A 24,033-nucleotide genomic window follows, 5' to 3' on the forward strand; every position below is an offset into this window, starting at 1 on the left:
TCATCTGTGTTGACACCTACTGTTTTAGTTTTCACTGAGAGTAATATGGGTTTTGGATAGAAGTATCAGAAACATTAATCAGTCATTTATCATGTGCCATACACTTCAAATAATGTCCTCAAACTGATGAGTTCATATTATTTCGTTGGTGAAATACTTGGATTATATTATCTCTGCAGGTTATGTGGTTCAGGAGAGATTTTTAAAGTCAGTGTCCAAAAATCAATGAGTAAGTGGGACCAAGGACTATAATTTTTAAAAAATTTTATTAACCTGGATGCTGGGATATTGTGCTACTTAATTTTGTTTTGTTTTGTTGTATTAAAAGTGAGAAAAAGAAAAGGAGGATGCTAGGTGAAAAACAGAAAGAGAAAATACATTATTTCTTAAACTGTATAAAACTCAGTGTTTGTACTCAAGGCAACCATGCAGAAAATTAATATTAAGTCTGAATTTTATAGAAATTGAACACAGCACAAAAGTGCTGCCCCACCCTAGCCCTGCCAAACCCGGGAAAAGGTTAATAGACTTTCTCCGGACTTCTTACAAAGCTGCAGCATCATGGAGAATTTATAGTGACCTTGATCCGGCCAAGTTGATCAAGGTAAAAATCCTGACATTGTACCTTACATATCCATCTGTCAGAGGCAGATTACTACGCTTGTAAAACTGAAACATAATAACAAAGCACATTCGTTACTTTAAAATGAGAAATACTGTCACAGAAATTAGAACATTCAGAGTCTATATAAGTACATATTTTACCTGTTGGCATATTATTTAGGACACAAAATGAGAGTCAGAAACTTGTTTGATGAATCTAGAATATGAGCTAGGGAAGTTGCGTGAATATAATTTTTTTTTTTTTTTTTTTTTGAAGCGTAGAATTTTTTTTTCCTGTGTCCCAAGCTAGAGTGCAGTGGTGCAATCTCGGCTCACTTCAACCTCCACCTCCTGTATTCAAGCGATTCTCCAGCCTCAGCCTCCTGAGTAGCAGGCACCCGCCACCATGCCTGGCAAATTTTTGTATTTTTAGTAGAGACAGGGTTTCACCATAATGGCCAGGCTGGTCTGGAACTCCTGATCTTGCGATCCATCAGCCTTGGCTTCCCAAAGTGCTGGGATTACAGACGTGAGCAACCATGCCTGGCCTGAATAGAATGTTTAATAGCCTCAGACTGGGACAGTTTAAAGCTTGCCAATGAGAATAAAATACTCTAAAGTCTTGTGACTACAGATTTGTCACAGTGATTTGAGGAAAATGACTGCATTAGTACTTTTTTCTGTTTCCATTGTTAACTCATCTTCCGTAGGTATGTGAATGAGTACCTTAAAATCAAGTTGCCATCATGTAGTCAAACCATTGTATGATCTCAACTCAGTGTAGTATAGACATGAATTTTAAATTTTACTACTACTTTAAGCCCTTCTTTTTTATTCTCCCTTTCAGTTATTTAATAATATATTTGGCAGACACTGTAGATCTATTTTCATCTTCAAGTAATAGAAAAAAGCAGTTCAGCATTGGTGGTATAGTGGTGAGCATAGCTGCCTTCCAGAATAAACAGTCAGTCCTGCACAGTTTAAAACTTATAATAATTTTTAATTTCACATTCATTGTCTCTGACCTCCATGAACGATAGACCTCAACCTGGGGAGCTTAATCGTGACATGAAATACATCTTCTCTTGGGAAGGTGAAAGAGATCAAATACCTCTTATGGTTCTGGTGCTGTAGAACTCATTGGGCTGTCACTGCCACCTGCCCTCTGTGGGATGGGCATCTAAATACCTGCCCCTTGGGGATGTGTGACTGGAGTGCAAGCACACTAGAAGGCTTTTAGGAGGCAGAATATTCTTCATGGGATGCTGTTTAGCTTGAGCTCTTTAGACATTTCCTCGCCCTTTACTTCAGCAGGATTTCTTTTAAGTGTGAATGTCACCCACTAACTTTATGCAATATACACTAGACCAAGAGAGATGTTCCACTTTCTCACTTAGCTAAGATGTAAGAAACTGCATTACTTCACAGCTGATCTCTTTCTCGAGTTTTCCTTTTCCCCATTTCAAAGAGACATAGTAGATGAATCCTCTATAAAAACAGAAGTCCAAATTGAGATGCAAATATCAGATCTCTCTTCTCATCTCTTGTGCTAAAAAATTCAGTGGGTTCTGTTAACCTCTTGGGCTTACCTTCACTTAGTGGAAGGAGAAACATCACTACACTTTCTTCTGGGTGGAAGACTTACTACTTTCATCAGCGTTTTTTTTTTTTTTTCTCTGTTTAGTTTTATGCTTACATTTTGGGGAGTGGGAAGGTCAGGGTGCATGGGAGTTGGCTCTCAAGGCTGGTGTTGCAGACCTAATTTAGCCTCGTCTTCTTTAACCTTGCAGGAGGTGCCTGACCTCTTTTCAAATGTTTACTATTTGATGTATTTTTTCTTCTCTCTATGAATTATCTCAGTTGAAAATTCTAGCACTGCAGAAACATGCCCCCTCAGTCTCCATATAGTTTCTTATCACTGTGCTGGTGCCTATGTAATGTGATTTATTTATTGCTGCGTTTATACTTTATATCTCAAATGATGATGTGATCTCATTTATATATAAAACAATGTTTGGGGAAAATGAAGTTTTTAAGGATTTCTTAGTGTAGACTCCATATTTGTATAGCAGGAATGAATATAAATACATGACTAAAAGAACAACATAAATGCAATGGGTAGCCAGGGAAAGAAGCTGAGTAACTGCATTAGGACCACTCCTAACATTGTAAGATATGTGTGTCTGGCACTTATTCTTTCTTTAGGAAAGAGATGTACTATTTTGTAAAGATATTCATAAGAATAACAAATGATTTTTGCATATAGATACATGAAATGTGTTATAAATAAGCATACTTATATGTACTATAAATTGGCAGCAATGATTTGATTATTGAAACATGTAGCATAGCTTTGACATAAACAGTCTATTTTAATCAAACATATTTCCATTGTGTTCCTGTGATTTCAGTGAGTCACTATATCCTGTAAAGTAACATTTCAGTCTTACTCATATTTTCCCATCTGACCGACTTAGGTCCTTTTAACACTGCCCAGAATTATTCTTTTAACCACCTATAGCATGCTTTCACAATCACTCCTGGAATTGCTCTAACAGGAAAATTCCCTCTTCCCCCAGAATGAATGACTGCCGAGTGACACCATTGTGTGTATGTGTGTGTGTGTATTTTTTTTTCTTTTCCTGAGATGGAGTCTCCCTCTGTTGCCAGGCTAGAGTGCAATAGCACAGTCTCCACTCACTGCAACCTCCCACTCCTGGGTTCAAGCAATTCTCCTGCCTCAACCTCCTGAGTAGCTGGGATTACAGGCACACACCACCAAGCCCAGCTAATTTTTGTATTTTTAGTAGAGACGGGTTTTCACCATGTTGGCCAGACTGGTCTTGATCTCTTGACCTCATGATCTGCCCGCCTTGGACTCTGACATTGCTGGGATTACGGCACCCAGCACCTGGCCAGAAGCAACTTTCAAACAGAAACTAAGGTTCTGTAGAACTCATTGGGCTGTCGCTGTCACCTGCCCTCTGTGGGATGGGCATTTGAGTACCTGCCCTTTGGGGATGTGTGACTGGAGTGCAAACACACTGGAAGGCTTTTAGGAGGCAGAATATTCTTCATGGGATGCTGTTTAGCTTGAGCCCTTTAGACACTTCCTCGCCCTTTACTTCAGCAGGATTTCTTTTATTACCACTGTGCCTGGCCAGAAGCAACTTTCAAACAGAAACTAAGGTTCAAAGTGTTTATGAGAGATTAACACATTTTTGGAAAGGGTGAAGATAAAGCAGAATTCAGCAAATGGAATGAGCTACAGTTCAGGCTCCAGTGGCATGCCGGGAGTTGTCTTTGTTGTTTGTTTTTTTTTAAGGTACACAATTCTGCACTGCATATAACATTACCTCAATCAAGAAACCAGGAGACTTCACTGTAATTCTTCCACTGGGCCATGCCGGAAATTTCACACATTTTTTCCAACCTCTATTGTATTGAGAAGCATCAGGCTCACCACATCAATCACATGAGCAATTTATATGATGTGAACAATTCAGTGTTTATGAATTTTCAAAGAAGTATTTATCTAATCCCCCACCAGAACTCTGTGTGTGTGTGTGTGTGTGTGTGTGTGTGTGTGTGTGTGTTTCTAGCACACCCTTTTGTTTCCTTTCAAGGATATTAAGGGTCCTGATTTTATGTGAGGATCCCCACTTCATCTACTGATTTTGAATCCTTTTTTTAACCCACTGAAGCCATTCAGAACTAATCTTCTACATCAAAGACCCATGCAAAACCTCTGAGAATCTGAATACCAGGGATGTATTCAACAAAACTGCCACAGTTTATGGAAAAAACAATTACATGGCTGTTCCTCTAACTTCTGGTCTCTCCATACAATTCATTTTTGATGTTTCAGAGTTTGCCTTCCTTTTCTGTGAGATAATCAGTGGATTGGAAAATATTTTTGAAAATGATATGCCATAATTTCTAGGTATACTTTGAAGGCTTGTTTTTCTGGCTATCTAGGAGAACGTATTGTTGAAAATCAGAATGCATATTTAAAACACACACACACACCAACACACACATATTTGAATACTAAGGAAAAGCTTGTTTGTGCCTTTGTTTTATAAATCATAGGTTGTGTTAATCATATATCTTAAAGTTTAAGAGATCTATGTAAGCACTATTATACTCTGTATTTGAAGCATTTGTTAGAAGACAGATTTAGGTTTATCTCTGAAAATGTAGATACATGTGGTCTCAAAATTTCAGCTATCTTTTCCCTCTGAGCAGCTTTATTTATTTATTCTAATTTATGGGAGTTTAGTTAATGTTTAGTTACTTTTCCTTCTTAGTAAATATATATGACTTTTGATATACATATTGATGTGTCTACTTATAATTGCAGATATCACCACTCAGGAATAAATATCAGCTCTTGTTGGATTGCAGTGCTATTTAGGAGGAATATTTTAACTTAAAAATTCTCCTGTTAGTAGATTCTAATCTTAAATAAATCATTAACAGATTCTTACTTATTTCAACTTCTCACTGTGCACCTGGTCCTAGATTTAAGGTACAAGGGAATCCAGGTCTGTTATTATTTTCTTTTTCAAGGTTTAGCTGAAGCCATACTAATTATCCCAACCAATGATGTGACATGAAACTAATTTTCAAATTGTAAGAAATTGTGAATAAATCAAATATCAACAACTCGAACTATTCGGATATAGAATGTCTGTGAGTCTGACTCTTCGTTTTGAGTGAGACACAGGTATCACAGGTGTAGCAAGACTTTTTGGTTAGAGAAGCTACAGGACGTATTCACTGACAATCCATATAACATTTTATGGGTTCCATACAAACCATATAACATTTTAAGTGTTCCTCACTGGGCACTTAATGAAGAGAAAATACTAACCTTACAAACAGCTACACTTTGTTTCAGCTTTCTTAATAAAAATGGCAATATCAATATCTTAAAATATTAGGCCAGGCATGGTGGCTCACGCTTGTGATACCAGCATTTTGGGAAGCTACAGAAGGAGGATTGTTTGAAGCTGGGAGTTCAAGGTCAGTCTGGACAACAATGCAAGACCCCATCTCTCTCTAAAAAAGTATTTTTTAGTAGTTGGGTATGAAGGAATGGGCCAGTAGTCTCAGCTACTCAGGAGGCTGAGGCAGAAGAAGCACTTGAGCCAAAGAGTTTAAGGCTGCAGAGAACCAGGACCGTGTCACTGCACTCCAACCTGGACAGCACAGCAAGATACTGTCTTTAAAAGCATTAAAAATAAAAATAAATAAGTACCTTTAAATGGAGCATCAAACAATTCTCTCAAATAAGGTAATCTGTTTTAATTTTGTTTGGGGAAATATTTAGCCAACTAGAATCACAGAGAGAAGTCCTTTCAGTCCCAGTCAAAAGTATTGTGTTGCACTTTGTAAGACCTGAGATTATAGTAGAATGTCTCTCTCTTCCTGAAAATAAGAGAGATATTTTTTTCTTTGAAAATAATAGCATTTTCTAAAGAAAACTTTCATTGGAAACTATTAGTTCCTAAGTTTTTTGGTTTATTGGAAACTGTTAATTTTATTGGAAACTATTAGTTCTTATCATTTTCAGAAATTGAAATGTGAACTGACTATAATTAGGAAATGCCTACACAGTTGTATTTTTTTAATATTTTTCAATGCATAGTTCCACTAAACTTTCAATGTGTCTTTGCAGGTTATACTTGCAATATAATATTTAGTTTGTAAACACTGTAATTAAGATTATGTACATGCTGTATTATTGTGTATAATTCCAAACTTTTTTCAGGTTTTTTCCTTCGACAGAGTTTCACTATTGTTCTGGAGTTCTGCATTGAACACCAGATTAGCCCAGGCTGGAGTGCAGTGGTGCGATCTTGACTCACTGCAATCTCTGCCTCTCGGGTTCAAATGATTCTCCTGCCTCAGCCTCCCTAGTAGCTGGGATTACAGGCATGTGCCACCACGCCGGGCTAATTTTAGTTTCCTCCATGTTGGTCAGGCTGATCTTAAACTCCTGACCTCAAGTGATCCACCCGCCTTGTCCTCCCAAAGTGCTGAAATTGCAGGCATGAGCCACCGTGCCTAGCCTTCAGGTTTTAATTTTAGCAGAAGTTTACATTTTAATAAAAGTCTGGTGGAAAAAAGAATACTTATGGTAGAGGAAATTATTTTCAGTTTGGTAGAAAAGTAGTGCTTTATTGTTATCAATATACTTTTTTTTCTGAAAGGATTTTGAAGTATACATTTTGATTTAAAAGATGCACCTGTTCTTGATGGGTCAGCAAAACTAATTTTGAATAAAGGCCTGAATTAAAATATAGTAAACTTTAGTAGATCCAATACTGAAATCTTAGGTGCAAATACTCAAAGTACCAGCAGTAAATGTAGCCAGCATTCAAAAACAAATTATTCCTATTTCTTTAAATGATGTATGTTGAAAAGTTTTTAAAATACCTATGGTACACATTGTCAAAGAAAACTACTCTTGCATCCTAATAAACAGCTGAGGTTGTATAAAATGTATTCATTTATTCAAATGTAGAACACGTGTATGTTCATTCATATACTGAGTCATTGGTTCAATTAGTGAAAAATAAGAGGCAGCTAATGAAACTTCCCAAATTTCCTAAAACAGACGAGCTGACTCATGGAATATGTATAACTCCTACTAGCCTAGTTGTGCGGCAGTGATGTTCCGCTTTAGTCACAGCTAAGGTTATGGAAGAATTTCTCTTAATATATCTGGCTCAACATACTTCAGTTAACTGCTGATGTAGAGATTCATGCTTACATATTCTAACAGTTTGAAGTTTTAAATAACATACCATTAAAATAACTTAAAATTTAAAATTTACTTAAAAATAATTTTATTTTTATAGCTGAGTTCAAAGATGGTACAAAAAGTACTCAGACTCCCTTCACCCAGCCTCCCTTAATGATAACATACCATCGTACACTCATCGAAACCAATGAATTATCATGGGTACATTAGTCATAAAGAAGCTACAGAGTTTATTATGAAATATCATTTTTAACAGCTTTCCTTTATTTTTTAACAGCTTTCCTCTATTTCCTCTAGTTTTCTCCCATTGAAAATAAAAATAGACTGGGCATAGTGGCTCATGCCTGTAAACCCAGCACTTAGGGAGGCCAAAGTGGGCAGATTGCTTGAACTCAGGAGTTCAGGATCTACCTGGGCAACAAACACAGGGAAACCTCACATTGACAAAAAGTACTAAAATTAACTGGATGTGGTGGCATGCGCCTGTGGTCCCAGCTACTCTGGAGGCTGAGGTGGGAGGATCCCTGAACCCAGGAGGCAGAGGTTGCAGTGAGCTGAGATTGCAGCACTGCACTCCAGCCTGGGAAACAAGGGAGACTCTATCAAAAATAAAAAATAAAAAATAAAGATTTCAGAAATTCTATTCAGCAAGTGAAATGTATATGTACTAACCAAGGTTGCTAAACATTTTAGATTAATTTTACTTTTTGGGTTTTTTAAGACCATTTTTAGGTAGAAATATAGGTCAAGTTAACAATCAAACTCATTTGATTGACTCATTTAAATGACTTGAATTAGCAGGGTTTCAAATAATAATTCATTAAATTCTTCCTAACCTATAGTCCTCCAAATCAAAAGTTTCAAATATACTTTTCTCTCTCACTCATCATACCTTACTCTCAATTTGTAGATTTTTAAATTCTAAAAGTGTTTCTGCTTCAGTAGTATTTAATATTTACATCACCTTCAGGTAAACTTAGCGCAGGTTTCATGACAAACCCTTACATGTTTCATGTCTCCATAACTAAAAGGCAATTATGATTTCATGAAGCATAGACTACCAAAAACAGTATCTTTTTTAAGTGACATCCTAGTGGATCTCCATTTGTCATGAGATCGCAAATGTTTCAGTTCTGGCACAAAGTGATTGCTCATACCATCACTTCAAAATGGTGATTATCTTTATTTATTTTGGTTATATTAAACAAAACATACATTTTTAAAAACCTGATTACTAAATATTCTCCAACAAACATATACTTAATATATACTATTAGTGATGCATGCTTTTTAATATTTGGACTATTTTAGTGAATGAAACAAAAAAAATATTTCCCCTTAAGGAGCTTACGTTCTAAAAGATGGATTGAGATAATTTTTATGCCCTATTTCATAGGTTTAAAAGAGTAATGTGGGGAAGGCAAGAAAAGAGGGATTGAAAATATTGAAATGGTTGGGAGACTTTAGCAATTTTAAGTAAGGATTTGAGGATAGGTCTTATTGGAAAAATGATTTTTCAGCAGAGACTAGGAAAGATGAACATGGTATCCTGAAGAAAAGCCTCCCAGGCAGAGTAAGCTGCTAACAAAAGTCCCCTCAGGCTGGAGTGGGCTTGTTTGACTAAGGAACAAAGAGGTCAGCATGGTAGCATTAGAGAGAAAAAATCAGATTGAGTAAGGAGATGCAATCAGAAATGTGACGTTAGGCAAAGGGATACTTTATATAATGAATATGACCTGGCAGTACTGACTGAGGAATTGTTAGAAATGCAGACTCTTGTATCCTTTCTCAAATCTATGAAACCAAGACTTCATTTTAACAAGATGACCAGATATTTACAAACACGTTAAAATTCCAGAAGCCCTGATATAAGACATTGTAAGATCACACAAGACTTCAGTTCTTTGTCTGATTTTCACAGGACATCCATTGGGGTGTGAAAAGTATAAAGACCTGAAATATTTTAGGATCACTCTAGCTACTGTGTTGAGAGAAGTGTGCAATAAGGCAGAACAGTTCAGAGGCAATGGTGGTCTTCTAAATCAAAGATGTGGCCGGGTGCGGTGGCTCAGGACTGTAATCCCAGCACTTTGGGAGGCTGAGGTGGGCGGATCAGGAGGTCAGCAGTTCGAGATCAGCCTGGCCAAAATGGTGAATATACAAAAGTTGTATTTTCTACCAAAAATACAGAAGTTAGCCAGGAGTGGTGGTGTATGCCTGTAATTCCAGCTACTCAGGAGGCTGAGGCAGAAGAATTGCTTGAACCCGAGAGGCGGAGGTGGCAGTGAGCTGAGATTGTGCACTGCACTCCAGGCTGGGTGACAGTGAGACTCCGTCTCAAAAAAAAAAAGAGAGGAAGATGCACAGCACTCGAACCAGATGGTGACAGTTGAGGAGGGATGGGAAAAGGTTGTCAAATTCTTGATGTATTGTAAAGGTAGTTTTCAGAGAATTTCCTTAGATGGGTAAGAACACGGAGGATAGGGCATAGGGTGGAAATAAACAAAATAAAGCAGTTGAAGCTGATTCTGACATTTTATACCTAAAATCTCAACTAAAAGTTTGCAAAGATGGGAAAAACTAGGTGCATCTTGTTCAGTGAGTGTTAATCAGCCTTGTGAATTAAGACTTAAATTGCTGTCTTTAATCCAATTAGAAATACCATGAAGGCAGTAGAAGATGGCTAAAGAGAGGTCTAGACTGTAGATATAAATTTAAAAGTCATTTGCATTTAGATGTTTAAAATCATGATACTATCGAATCAACAGAGGGATAAATGCAGGAAGGGAATAGAAAAGACCCATAAACTGAGTCATTATCTGGTTTACTTATATTTTAGTATATATTTTCTTAAAGATGTTTGCTGTATCATAATAAGTTAGCTAAAGTGTGACTTTTCTAAATTTATGGGGAATTTTCTACATTGCATTATGGGGCTACTAAAAATAATAAAAGAAATTATTGATATTAGTCTATGTTATCTGAAATATTTTTAGGGGGAGATTTACCTCAAAAGATATTCCATATGACATGATCCTTTCTCTTTCTTCTTCCCTCCCTGCTCCCACAAACACTGGATTACTTTTAACTATACAACATTTTTCTTTTCTTCTCTTCCCTACTGTGCTTGCTTTCTGTGTTGTGGAAAAATATATTACTATATGTTTTTATGTATATTAGCAGACATCTTTTATAAATAATGAGTCAATGATTCATTTGGTCCATTGACATGAATCACTGATAATTATTCCATTTTTCAAATGCCGTATCATACCAGAGCTTCTTTAGGTAACAATTCTGATGAGATGGGTCTAAACTTCTCCTTTTAAGTAATCAATGAGAACTACCTTTTCTCATTATAGTAGAGGTGGTTGTTCTCTAGAAAGACCTATAGATTTCCTAGAAGCTCAAAGTCATTGTAAAATAATTTCCAGTTGTGCTTCACGGTGTTTATCCTGCAGTGTTTCTTTGAAACTAAGTTGTTTACAATTGCCTGGATGTAACTAGATTTCACTCTATCATACCACTCAATTTCACTTTTAAAGAAAAACTTGAAAATAATCAGTATTTGTACAGGTTATCAAAGAGAATGCTTCCAGTTTTTGCCCATTCAATGCCATATTGGCTGTGGGTTTTGTCATAAATATCTCTTATTACTTTGAGATACGTTCCATAAATACCTAGTTTATTGAGAGTTTTTATTTTTATATTTTAATATGAAAGGATGTTGAATTTTATCAAAGGCCTTTTCTGCATCTATTGAGATAATCGTGGTTTTTGTCATTGGTTATGTTTATGTGATGGATTACACTTACTGATTTGCATATGTTGAACCAGCCTTGCATCCCAGAGACAAAGCTGACTTGATCGTGGTGGGTAAGTTTTTTGATTTATTGTTGGATTTGGATTGCCAGTATTTTATTGAGGATTTTCGCATTGATGTTCATCAGGGATATTGGCCTGAAATTTTCTTTTTCTGTTGTGTCTCTGCCAGGTTTTGGTATCAGGATGATTCTGGCTTCATAAAATGAGTTAGGGTGGAGTCCCTCCATTTCAATTGTTTGGAATAGTTTCAGAAAAAATGGTAACAGCTCCTCTTTGTAACTCTGGTAGAATTCAGCTGTGAATCCATCTGGTCCTGGGCTTTCTTTGGTTGGTAGGCTATAAATTACTGCCTCAATTTTAGAACTTGTTATTGGTCTATTCAGGGATTTGACTTTTTCCTGTTTTAGTCTTGGGAGGGTGTATGTGTACAGGAATTTATCCATTTCTTCTAGATTTTCTAGTTTCTCTGCATAGCGGTGTTTATAGTATTCCCTGATGGTAGTTTGAATTTCTGTTTGCTTAGTGGTAATATTCCCTTTATCTTTTTTTATTGTGTCTATTTGATTCTTCTCTCTTTTCTTCTTTATTAGACCAGTTAGGGATCTATCTATTTCGTTAATTTTTTTAAAAAACCAGCTCCTCGACTCATTGATTGATTTTTTTTTTTTTGGTAGGGTTTTTCATGTCTCTATCTCCTTCAATTATTCTCTGATCTTAGTTATTTCTTGTCTTCTACTAGCTTTTGGATTAGTTTGCTCTTGCTTCTCTAGCTCTTTTAATTGTGATGTTAGGGTGTCTATTTGAGATCTTTCTAGCTTTCTGATGTGAACATTTAGTGCTGTAAATTTCCCTCTGAACACTGCTTTAGCTGTGCCCCAGAGATTCTGGAACATCATTTCTTTATTATCATTGGTTTCAAATAACTTCTTGATATCTGCCTTAATTTCATTATTTACCCAAGAGTCATTTGGGAGCAGGTTGTTCAATTTCCATGTAATTATGTAGTTTTGAGTGAGTTTCTTAATCCTGGGTTCTAATTTATTTGCACTGTTGTATGAGAGACTGTTTGTTATGATTTCAGTTCTTTTGCATTTACTGAAGAGTGTTTTACTTCCAACTATGTGGTCGACCTCAGAATAAAAGCCATGTGGCTCTAAGAAGAATGTATATTATGTTGATTTGGGGTAAAGAGTTCTGTAGATTTCTATTAGTTTCACTTCATCCAGAGCTGAGTTCAAGTCCTGAATATTCTTGTTAATTTTCTGTTTCATTGATTTGCCTAATATTGACTATGGGATGTTAAAGTCTCCTACTTTTGTTGTATGGGAGTCTAACTCTTTGTAGCTCTCTAAGAACTTGTATTATGAATGTAGGTGTTCCTGTATTGGATGTATATTTATTTAGGATAGTTAGCCCTTCTTGTTGAATTGATCTCTTTGCTATTATGTAATGCCTTTCTTTGTCTTGTTTGATCTTTATTGGTTTAATGTCTGTTTTATCAGAGTCTAGGACTGTAACCCCTGCCTTTTTTATGCTTTCCATTTGCTTGGTGAACTTTCCTTCATCCCTTTATTTTGAGCTATGTGTGTCTTTGCAAGTGAGATGAGTCTCCAGAATACAGTACACCCATGGGTCTTGACTCTTTATCCAATTTGCCAGTCTTTGTCTTTTAGTTGGGGCATTTAGATTTACATTTAAGGTTAGTATTGTTATGTGTGAATTTGATCTTGTCATCCTGATGCTATCTGGCTATTTTGCAAAGTAGTTGATGCAGTTTCTTCACAATGTCATTGGTCTTTATATTTTGGTGTGTTTTTGCAGTGTCTGGTACCAATATTTCCTTTCTATATTTATTGCTTTCTTTAGGAGCTCTTGCAGGGCAGTCCTGGTGATGACAAAATTCCTCAGCATTTGTTTTTCTGGAAAGAATTTTATTTCTTCTTCACTTATGATGCTTAGTTTGGTTGGATATGAAATTCTGGGGTGAAAATTATTTTCTTTAAGAATGTTGAATATTGTCCCCCACTCTCTTCTGACTTTTAGGGTTTCTGCTGAGAGGTCCACTGTTAGTCTGATGGGCTTCCCTTTGTAGGTGACCTGGCCTTTCTCTCTGACTACCCTTAACATTATTTTTCTTTTATTTCAACCTTGGAGCATCTGGTGATTATGTGTCTTGGGGTTGACATGCTCATGGAGCATCTTAGTAGTGTTCTCTGTGTTTTCCTGAATTTGCATGTTGGCCTATGTTGCTGAGTTGGAAAGTTCCCCTAGATAATATCCTGAAGTGTGTTTTCCTCTTGTTTCCATTCTGCCCATCTTCTTCGGATACTCCAGTCAATAAGTCCAGTCTTTTTATGTAGCCCCATATTTCTTCACTCACTACTCCTAGTCCACATAGTATTGAAAGTTCTAGGCTGGGCAATCAGGCAAAAGAAAGAAATAAAGGGTATTCAAATAAGAAGAGAGGAAGTCAAATTGTCTCTGTTTGCAGATGACATGATTCTATATTTGGAAAATCCTGTCATCTCAGCCTCAGTACCCATTAAGCTGGTAAGAAATTTCAGCAAATTCTGAGGATAAAAAATTAATGTGCGAAAATCACAAGCATTCTTTTTACCAACAGCAGACAAACAGAGAGCCAAATCATGAATGAATTCCCATTCACAATTGCTACAAAGAGAATACAATACATAGGAATACAGCTAACAAGAGAATGTGAAGGACCTCTTCAAGGAGAAGTACAAATCACTGCTCAAGGAAACAAGAGAGGACACAAACAAATGGAAAACATTCCATCCTCATGGACAGGAAGAATCAATACTGTGAAAATGGCCATACTGCCCAAAGTATGCTATTCCCATCAAACTATCGTTGACATTCTTCAGATTAGAAAGAACTACTTTAAATATAATTGGAAATCAAATAAAACTCCATATAGCCAAGAAAATACTAAGCAAAAAGAACAAAGCTGGAGGAATCATGCTACCTGACTTCAAACTATACTACAAGGCTACAGTAACCAAAACAGCATGGTACTGGTACCAAAACAGACATATAGAGCAATGAGTAGAACAGAGACCTCAAAAATAAAACCGCATGTCTACAACCATTTGATTTTTTGCCAACCTGAGAAAAACAAGCAATGAGGGAAGGATCTTCTTTTCAATAAGTGGTGTTGGAAAAACTGGCTAGCAATATGCAGAAAACTGAAAATGAACCCCTTTCTTACACCTTATACAAAAATTAACTCAAGATGGTTTGAAGACTTAAATGTAAAACCCATAACCATAAAAACTATAGAAGAAAACCTATGCAATTCAATTCAAGATATAGGCATGGGTAAAGACTTCATGATGAAAATACCAAAAGCAATGGCAACAAAAGTCAAAATTGATAAATGGGATCTAATTAAACTAAAGAGCTTCTACACAGCAAAAGAAACTATCATCAGAGTTAACAGGCAACCTACAGAGTGGGAGAAAATGTTTGCAATCTACCCATCAGACAAAGGTCTAATATCTAGAATTTACAGGAACTTAAATTTACATAAAAAAATCAAAAAGTGGGAAAAAATATATACAGACACTGCACAAAGGAAGACATTTACATGGACAAGAAACATGAACAAAACCTTAAAATCCTGATTATTAGAAAAATCCAAATCAAAACCACAATGAGATACCATCTCACACCAGTCAGAATGGTGATTAAAAGTCAAGAAATGATAGATGCTAGTGAGGCTGTGGAGAAATAAGAATGCTTTTACACTGTTGGTGGGAATGTAAATTAGTTCAACCATTGTGGTTGGTGGGAATGTAAATTAGTTCAACCATTGTGGAAGACAGTATGGTGATTCCTCAAGGATCTAGAACCAGAAATACAAGTTGACTCAGCAATCCCATTACGGCGCATATCCCCAAAGGAATATAATTCTACTATAAAGACACATGCACACATATGTTTATTGTAGCACTATTTACATTAGCAAAGTCATGGAACCAACTCAAATGCCATCAATTTTAGATTGGATAAAGTAAGTGCGGTACATATACATCATGGAATACTATGCAGCCATAATAAAGGAATGTGATCATGGCCTTTGCAGGGACATGTATGAAGCTTGAAGCCATCATCCTCAGCAAACACGGGAACAGAAAACCAAACACTGCATTTACTCATAAATGGGAATTGAATAATGAGACACAGGGAGGAGAACAACACACACCAGGGCCTGTTAGGTTTGGGGGACGAGTAGAGGGAACTTAGAGAAATGGTCTATAGGTGCTGCAAACCACCACTGCATATATATATATATCTGTGTAACCAACCTACACGTGTATCCTGGGAATTGAAGTTAAATAAATAAATAAATAAATATATAAAATAATCAATATGTGGCCTTAGCTTTTAACTACTACAGATTTTAAAATCTTAATGAGTTACAGTGTTTTAAAAAATTTTTCCACTAGAATATTTTCTATGATTATGCTACTTCCAACATAAATGCCCAAAGAAAAAAGACTATCATTTCTAAATGACTATATTTCCTATGGTAAAGGAAAAATTGACTATAAAATTCATCTGACTATGTTAAGAGAAATTGCAATAAACTTATGAATTGCAAAATAGGAAGAAAAGTAATCCACACTAATTCCATATTTTCAGTGAAAGAAAATTCGTTCTGATTTGCATGTTGTGGAAAAGTTTCTGTATGTTAAAATTCAAACAAGAGTATCTTGGACTGTGTTCATTGTGCCCATAAAGATATCCAAAGCTAAATTAGGATGTTGTATGTAATTACGTTCTTAATGAATTTAAACCATGTAGATCAAAGTATACAGGAACTAAGCTAAGAGAAAAATTGAACAAAATAACAGTTTTAAGTAAAATTACTTGTTTTCTAGAAACCGCCTCACATATCTTAAGATGAAGACACAAATTCATACATAATTCTGTGCTCAGTCTGGTCTCTGCTGTATGATAAGGAGAACTTCTATGCAAATACTTTTTAAATTTTTCAATAAAGTTAATGGGCTTTTCTGTGCATGCATAATTTTATAAATCAAACAAATAAATAGTACAAGGAAATGATATTAATTTATGTAAGAAAAATGTTTGTGAGTAGTGAGAAAGCAAATATGAATATTTCATGAGTGTTTTATAGGAATTTAATCCACAGGAGGAGAATGAAAATTTTCATAATTCTCAGAAACTTAAAAAAAAAAAAATAGAACTCATCTCACTGCTCAAACATACACTCTTCTGGCAAATTTAAAATTCAGTGTAAATATGATCTTTGCTAGGATGTAGCTTTTAAGTCCCTAATCCCAGTGAAGAATTCTTGTGGGCTATCATGCATATTTTGATAGTGAATTTTACTGACAGCACATTTTAGACTATATTTAAATACAATAACTGCAAAAAATGTTAAAATTATGCCAACATATACTACTGTATTAAACATTATTTGACTCTTGGATTATTAAAATTACTTACTACGAACGTTAAGTATTTTCTCTATTATAGTATATAAATGTACTCAAAGGTTAAGGAGGAGTATGGAGCCATTTCACTATTCACTGGATAGCTTAAGATGCTTATATCAGGAAGATTCTAATGTTCTCTCTCAGTAGTATAATGCCATCCTATAGGGAGTGATGGAGTGATGAACACCACAGACTGGCATGATCAGACATGATCTCCAAGGCTAGTACTATCCTGGTTCTCATTGCTTTTACTTTACGTGTAGTTCACGGAGATAATATTATTAATTTTTCTTATTGTTGTCATCTTGTGTTCTTTCTTTTTCTGTATATCAATGTCTGTTCATCGTTCTTTTAATGTTTTAAACTAATTTACTGCTTTGATTTTTTAAACTAATGCACTGCCTTGATTTGCCTTTTTACAAAACCTCTATTGCACATAACAGTGCTACTTAAAGATGTACATATTCCAGGGTATTTGAAAGATCAATCATTAGGATCCATGAAGATAAACCAGAAAATATTTTCAATTTATCTAATCAAATCATATATATTCCAGTTCAAATTATCACATTTAATAAATGATTGACAATATTATGTATATATACTGTTGTAAATATATATATATGTATGTAGTGTGGATATATATATGCTATTTTAACATATGCCTTGTGTGTGTGTGTGTGTGTGTGTGTGTGTGTACTTCATGTATCTTAATATATTAGCCTCTTTTTATAAATTAGGAGACAGAATTTTGCTCTCTTACCCAGGCTGGGGTACAGTGGCACAATTATAGTCACTGAATTCTCCAAAACCTGGGCTCAAGTGAACCTCCCACCTCACTCTCCTGAGTAGCTGGGACTATACCTGGCTAATTTAAAGTTTTTCTTAGAGAGGAGGTCTTTCTGTGTTGCTCAGGCTGGTCTCAAATTCCTGGCCTCAAGTGGTCCTCTTGCTTCAGCCTCCAAAAGCACGTGGATTATAGGCATGAACTACTGTGCCCTGCCTTAGGCTTTCTTTTCAGCCATACCTCATGTATTTCCCCTACATAAATACTTGGCACTTTCATGGCTGTCCACTTATGTCCATCGTGCATTTTACTTACTTTCTTACAGCAGTCATATATATATATATATGATGGAGAGGAGGAATAACACAAATTATATATGTGTGTGTGGAGATTATATATATATATCCTGAAAGGCCCAATATAATCCAAGTGTCTATATGAGAATTGATGAGATTCATTTTTAGTGGAAATAGTTTTCTCTTCCTTTTCACTCTATAGTAACTATTGCTCATACTACTGGTATTTTGCCAGCTGCTCATTTGTTAAGCAATATATCAGTCATGCCTCTCTGACTTGAATGCACACTGGAGGGCCTGTTTATGGTTCGTGTGGCTCATTGAGTCTTCCATATCATCTGAGATGAATTAATGAATGAATGGATTACAAAATTACTAAGTTTGCTTACACTTAAATAAAATTAAATTGTTACCATTTCCAAACATATAAATTATCACCATGTCCAGGTCAAATCAAATTACACCACCTAAGCAAATTCATTGTTTTATTCTTTTTGGAATTTGCAGAAAGAGGATCGACAAGCTTTTCTGGGAACTAATGTTGTATAGTTAGCTGTTCTTCAACACTAATTCTAATGAATATGAGTAACCCTTCATTCTACTTACCAAGATTTTAAAAAATTCTATTCTAGTATTTTCTTTTATTCTAAATCCAGACATAAGTAGATATTTTAGTAAAATGGATATAGTGGTTTCTCTTTCTCTAAAGCACAATCTTAATTGTTCCTACTTCTTTCTCCCATCCTTTAAATTAAAAGCAGCATTTAACCACTGTGTAACATATGCTACTTCTACTGGGTTATCTAACATTCAAGAAAAAAGAGAATTACCTTTGGTGACAGGATAAGCCTGTGCAGTTCTGGTAACCTGGGAATGTCAACAGGAAAATAAGATAGATCTCACATCACGAGAAAATAGTGTATTTCATGAAGCTGCTTCAACTTGGAAACGTCACTAGAGGTCTTCATCTGCACAGTTTACTGTGGCACAGAAACACATAGCAAAAAACATAGGTGTAAGTCTCAAGCCCCATGATTTTCTGTCCATGTTATTGTGGTCTTTTTCCTCATCTATTGGTTGGGCCACTCATACTACATTCTTTATCTTCAACTCTCTTTCTTGACAAATGATTCTCACTTAATTCTACAAATATTTGTCCTGCCTACTCTATTTCTTGAGGCTCAGATTCTAAATTAAGAAATGCTCCTTTTCCTTCATTTTAGGATATAGTTCATTAGTGACTTTATCTCTTCTGTTACATAATTTCAGGAGATTATCTCCTCTGATTTATAAATGTGAACTGAGCACATACACACACGTGTATGTATACATATACACAAGTATAATATATATACTCACATATATACATATATGTATATGTATATACATACATATTCTAACACAAATGACTTCCTACTTGATCTTTTAATTGAAATGATATATGTCCATTCATTTAATTTAACAAAAATTGGAAAGCATCTACTATGTTTAGGGAGATTTTGGAATTTTGAAGTGCTAGAGATTCCATAGTGAAGAAAGTAATACAATGATTGTCTTCATGGCATTTACATTCTAGTGGGTGAAGATAGGTTTATAGATGCACTGATAGATAAAATATCAATGTATATAGATTAATATATAGTGTTTAATATGTCAAAATTTATAATTTTGAAACATTTAATGATTTAAAGTATGAAGAAAAATGAAGCAGAGCAAGATTCTGTGTAAATGGGTTGGGAATGGGGACTAATTTTATAAAAAGGAGTCAGCAGGAATCTGTGAGGATGTGATGATGTTTAAGCGGAGCCCTGAATGAAGTGAGGGAATCATCACATAAGTAACTAGGGAAGCCTAGCCTCGGCAGAGGTCAGTATGAAGGGTGTCCTGGCAGGAATGGCATGATCAGAGAGAGGAATTAAATGAAGTAAGAGTAGACAAATAGCCAAGCTGATGTTCCATTGGGTCTTACAGACTATGGAGAAGACTTTGTATTTTATTCTTAATGTCATGGGATGTTATTGAAAGTCTCATAAGTAGTTCTAGAAAGAAATATAAGTGAGGTCATTTTTAAGTACTGACATTGTTAAAAGGAGTCATTTTGAATAGGAAAGATCCTTTCTTAAATTCTCCTTTACCACATGAAGCAAAATTCTGGAATTGTAATAGTAAAAGTTACCTCCTGTCATATGTTTAGTAAAGATGAAGAATCCTTAGTGCATTATGTCACTCTATATATGTTTTCCTTCTTTTTCTGGATTAAACAAATTATTCTGTGATATTTTTGAAATTTTTATCTTTACTCGTTCTCAAAATACTGAAATTTGTTTTTCCCCTCTATTATTCTTGAATTATAAGAATATAAGGTGATGCTTAACGTTAGTGTTTTTTTTTTGTTGTTGTTGTTTGTTTATTTCTTTGGTATGGTGTTTTTATTCTTGAAACATAGAGGTTTACAATGACAATAATTTATCATCCTATGAATGGTCTTTTGAATTATTAAATGAAGGTATGATGAAGTTAACTAGGATATCTAGTTACACAGTGTGGAAATTAATCGATCTAACATTGTAGAAATTTGACCACCTACCCTTTTCTAAATATATATAGACATACACAGAAAAACTGTACTCTTCCTGTACTAATTACAAAACTATAGAGTGATGTGATTTTTTTTTCATGCATTAAACAACGAAAGCCTACAGTGTGCCAAGGCACTGTTCAAGGAAGTGAGAATATAATAACAAAAAAATTCTTTCCTAATTTATGTTAAATTATGTATATGTAATGTGTATGTTTGTGTATATCATTGGAATTTTATTTTATTCTGCCAACTGATCTAATTAGATAAATTCAGTCAGTATATTTGAATCCCACATTACAACAGCTATTTTTTCCATTTGCTTTTATTACTGTTTGTGGTGAGTTTGATATATAATTTCAAGGTGTTACCATCGCTACTTTATGTATCTGTATAGCTCGTAAATATGAACCCATATCATGCAGCTCATATATGACTGTGTTCAAAACAATATCTATTAGACTTTAAAACTATTTTTAATAACTTTCCTGAATTTGTCAATTTCAGCAGGTATTAATCTCATTAATGCTAAACTTTGTGATCCTAGGTTAAAAACCCTATTCAAGATAACTTCAGACCTTTTGGTATACATATAGGTCTGGCTAAATATAAGTGTTAGCTTTCTCAAGAATCTAAATGCTGGCAGGCTTAAAAAAAAATCAGGGCTTTCAGGAGAAAACACTTGCTCTGTGTTTTGTAGCAGATATGAAGTATTCAAATTTCTTAATAAATAGAAAAAGAAACATATAACAGAAACAGGTTGCACTTATCTTTCTCATTAGGCAGGTGGTTAGTACCAATATTTGCATTTTCATAGCCTTAGTATACATTTTCCTTCTCTAGATACAAGGGGAAATTATCACAAATTTGCCTAAGGATAGCAATTAGAGTTACTAATTTATTATTCTTTGCATTTTATTAAGCTTTACCAAATACAAATGAATTTCATAAGGGAAGATTATACATGTTTTTACATCTGACATTATAAATTTCTACACCTACTAAGATCACATGGTTCCTTTCCCAAATTCCAACATAATCTTCCACTCAGAGTCCTATTAAAAGGAAACCTATTGCAAAAAATATTGTTTTAATTTGTACTATCTCATGACTCAATACAGCTTGCATATGCCAAATTAAAAGTCACTGGAATAATATCATTTCATTATTTTTACATTTTTACCTACAATTATTTGTATTTACTGAAACTTTAATTTAGAGATATTCATTCTTTGAGTTCTGAAATTCAAGGTTCAGTTGACTTTTTTTTCCTTTGTAATTCAGGAGGAGATCCAATTGAATAATTCAAATGAACTTCTTCAGTTTTTATGACATGCTCATAAGAAAATGAACTATTCATAGATACTTTTATTCATAGAATTACTGTCCTCATAATTTAAATTCTCCAGAAAATGTATTTTAAAGTGCTTTGTATCAATGTATAATTCCTCAAAATAGCATTAGAAAAATATAATGCAATATTTTAGTAAAAAATTTAAATTATAATTTAGGAATACATTTATTGTAACATGTTTAATAATGTAAAAGTTGTGACAAACCATTCATATCAATTCATTTAAAATATTTAAGTAAATAATATGAAAATGAAACAAATTTGTATAAAGCAACTACAAAGGACAGAAAGAAACAAACATGTTTCCAAATACCTTGAAAGATTAGTAGGTTTTTATGGCTTGAATGTCATTGAAAATAACAAGCAATTTATTAGAATTAATGGAGATACCCGGGTTAACTATAAAGAAGAATGACTTAGCAAAGACAAATTTTATATATTATTATGAGTTTATCCCAAATATAATATTAAAACTGCCTTAAAAATAAGAGAGAAAAGTTAAAAATAAGAAACAAAATACTTAATGTTGCATTTGGTGCCTTGATCTCAAATCTTGTTCACATTCTAACAAGGCCTCTGGGCTTTGTGTGTGATTTGGTATGTTCCATAGTAGAGAATACAAATGATATAGCAAGAACAGTTCATTCTTCATTATTAGGAAATTTGACTGGGAATCTTGAATGGCATATATGAAATAAATCGATTGATTTCATAGTTTAAGAAATGACAGCATATGCTGGCCAGAGTGTATAATAGTAACAAGTGACTGGTACATGCATCTTTCCTACAAAAGGCCTAAGAATCAAATCTCTAATTAACCAGAGAATCCAACTGACTTTATTCTGAATGTCTCATCTTTTTATTTTTAGTGTGATTATAATGTGCTCCTGTGAACTATAAGGAAAATGTTGAATTGTATCAATGTTATAGTGGTAGCAATTCATGAAGATAATCAGCATGGATTTACATTTTTTAGTCTACTGAGAACTCAGAAACACATAATTAAGTAAAATATTCTGAGAAAGACATTGTGTCCTCTAATAGTTTAAATTAAATTTTAAAATGACCTTACACCATATGCAAAATCAAGTCAAAATAGATTAAAGACTTAAAGGCAAAACCTGAACCCTTAAATCTACTAGAAGAAAATCTCTATAGAATAACCGCTTGTGTACCCTCAAAATGTATATGTTGAAACCTAGTTCTTAATGTGATGATATTGGAGGTGAGACTTTGAGAGGTATTAGATCATAAGGGCAAAATGCTCATGAGTAGGGATTGGTGTCCTTCTAAAAGATATTCCAGAGAATGGCCTCATTTCTACACCTGTGAGAGGATGAAATGAGACAATGTCTACAAACCAAAAAAAGGCCCTCATCAGATATCAAATCTGTTTTCACCTAAACTTGGACTTCTCAAGCTTCAGAACTGTGAGAAATAAATTTCTGTTGTTTATAAGCCACTCAGTCTAAGATATTGTGTTATAATTATCTAAATGTAATAAGTCAGAAATTGATAATGAAAAGGAGAATTGCTGCTCTAACAAATACCTGAAAATTCAGAATAGGGTTTGGAATTGGGTAATGGGTAGAAGCTGTAAAAGTTTTGCAGGACATGCTAGAAAGTGTTGGCATTGCCTCAAATATACTATTGAGGGAAATTCTTGTGAGGGTCCACCAAGGAAAGAAAAGAGTTATGGAGAAAGTCTCAATATTCTTTGTGAATACTTAAGTAACCCTGAACTTCTGTTCATACAAATTAACTTCTGTTGATACAAATTTAACAGTAAAGGACATTCTGATGAGGTCTCAGACAAAAATTATAACATACATTGGACAAGAGAGGAAAGACCGTCATTGTTAAAAGGTGGCAAGAACTTGGTGAACTATGTTAGTATCCTACTGTTTCTTGTAAGGTAGAACTCCTGTGTGATGAAATCAGATATTTGACTGGAAATTTCTTTTTTTTTTTTAATTTACATTAGTTTCTGGGGTTCATGTGCAGATCTTGCAGATTGTTGCATAGGTATTCACATGCCATGGTAGTTTGCTGCCTCCATTCCCTCTTCACCTACATTAGGTATTTTTCCTGTTACCCCTCCCCAATCTTTCCACATCCTGCTATCCCTCCCCTAGCCCCCTAGCCCCCAAAAGACCCCAGTGTGTGATGTTCCCCTTCCTGTGTCCATGTGTTTTCATTGTTCAACACCCACTTATGAGTGAGAACATGCAGTGTTTGGTTTTCTGTTCTTTGTCAGTTTGCTGAGAATGATGGTTTCCAGATTCATCCATGTCCCTACAAAGAACATGAAGTCATCATATTTTATGGCTGC

General features: G+C 34.7%; 1 protein-coding gene across 2 annotated transcripts in view; it reads left to right on the forward strand.

The window, feature by feature from the left end:
* NCAM2 (neural cell adhesion molecule 2) overlaps nucleotides 1-24,033 on the forward strand; it is a 532,134-nt gene that overhangs the window by 427,366 nt on the left and 80,735 nt on the right. The gene's annotated exons all lie outside the window — the stretch shown is intronic.

The sequence above is a fragment of the Aotus nancymaae genome, unplaced genomic scaffold (genome assembly GCF_030222135.1).
Source record: "Aotus nancymaae isolate 86718 unplaced genomic scaffold, 86718_ANA_hifiasm-v0.15.2.pri h1tg000022l_1, whole genome shotgun sequence".
NCBI classification, from domain to species: Eukaryota; Metazoa; Chordata; class Mammalia; order Primates; family Aotidae; genus Aotus; species Aotus nancymaae.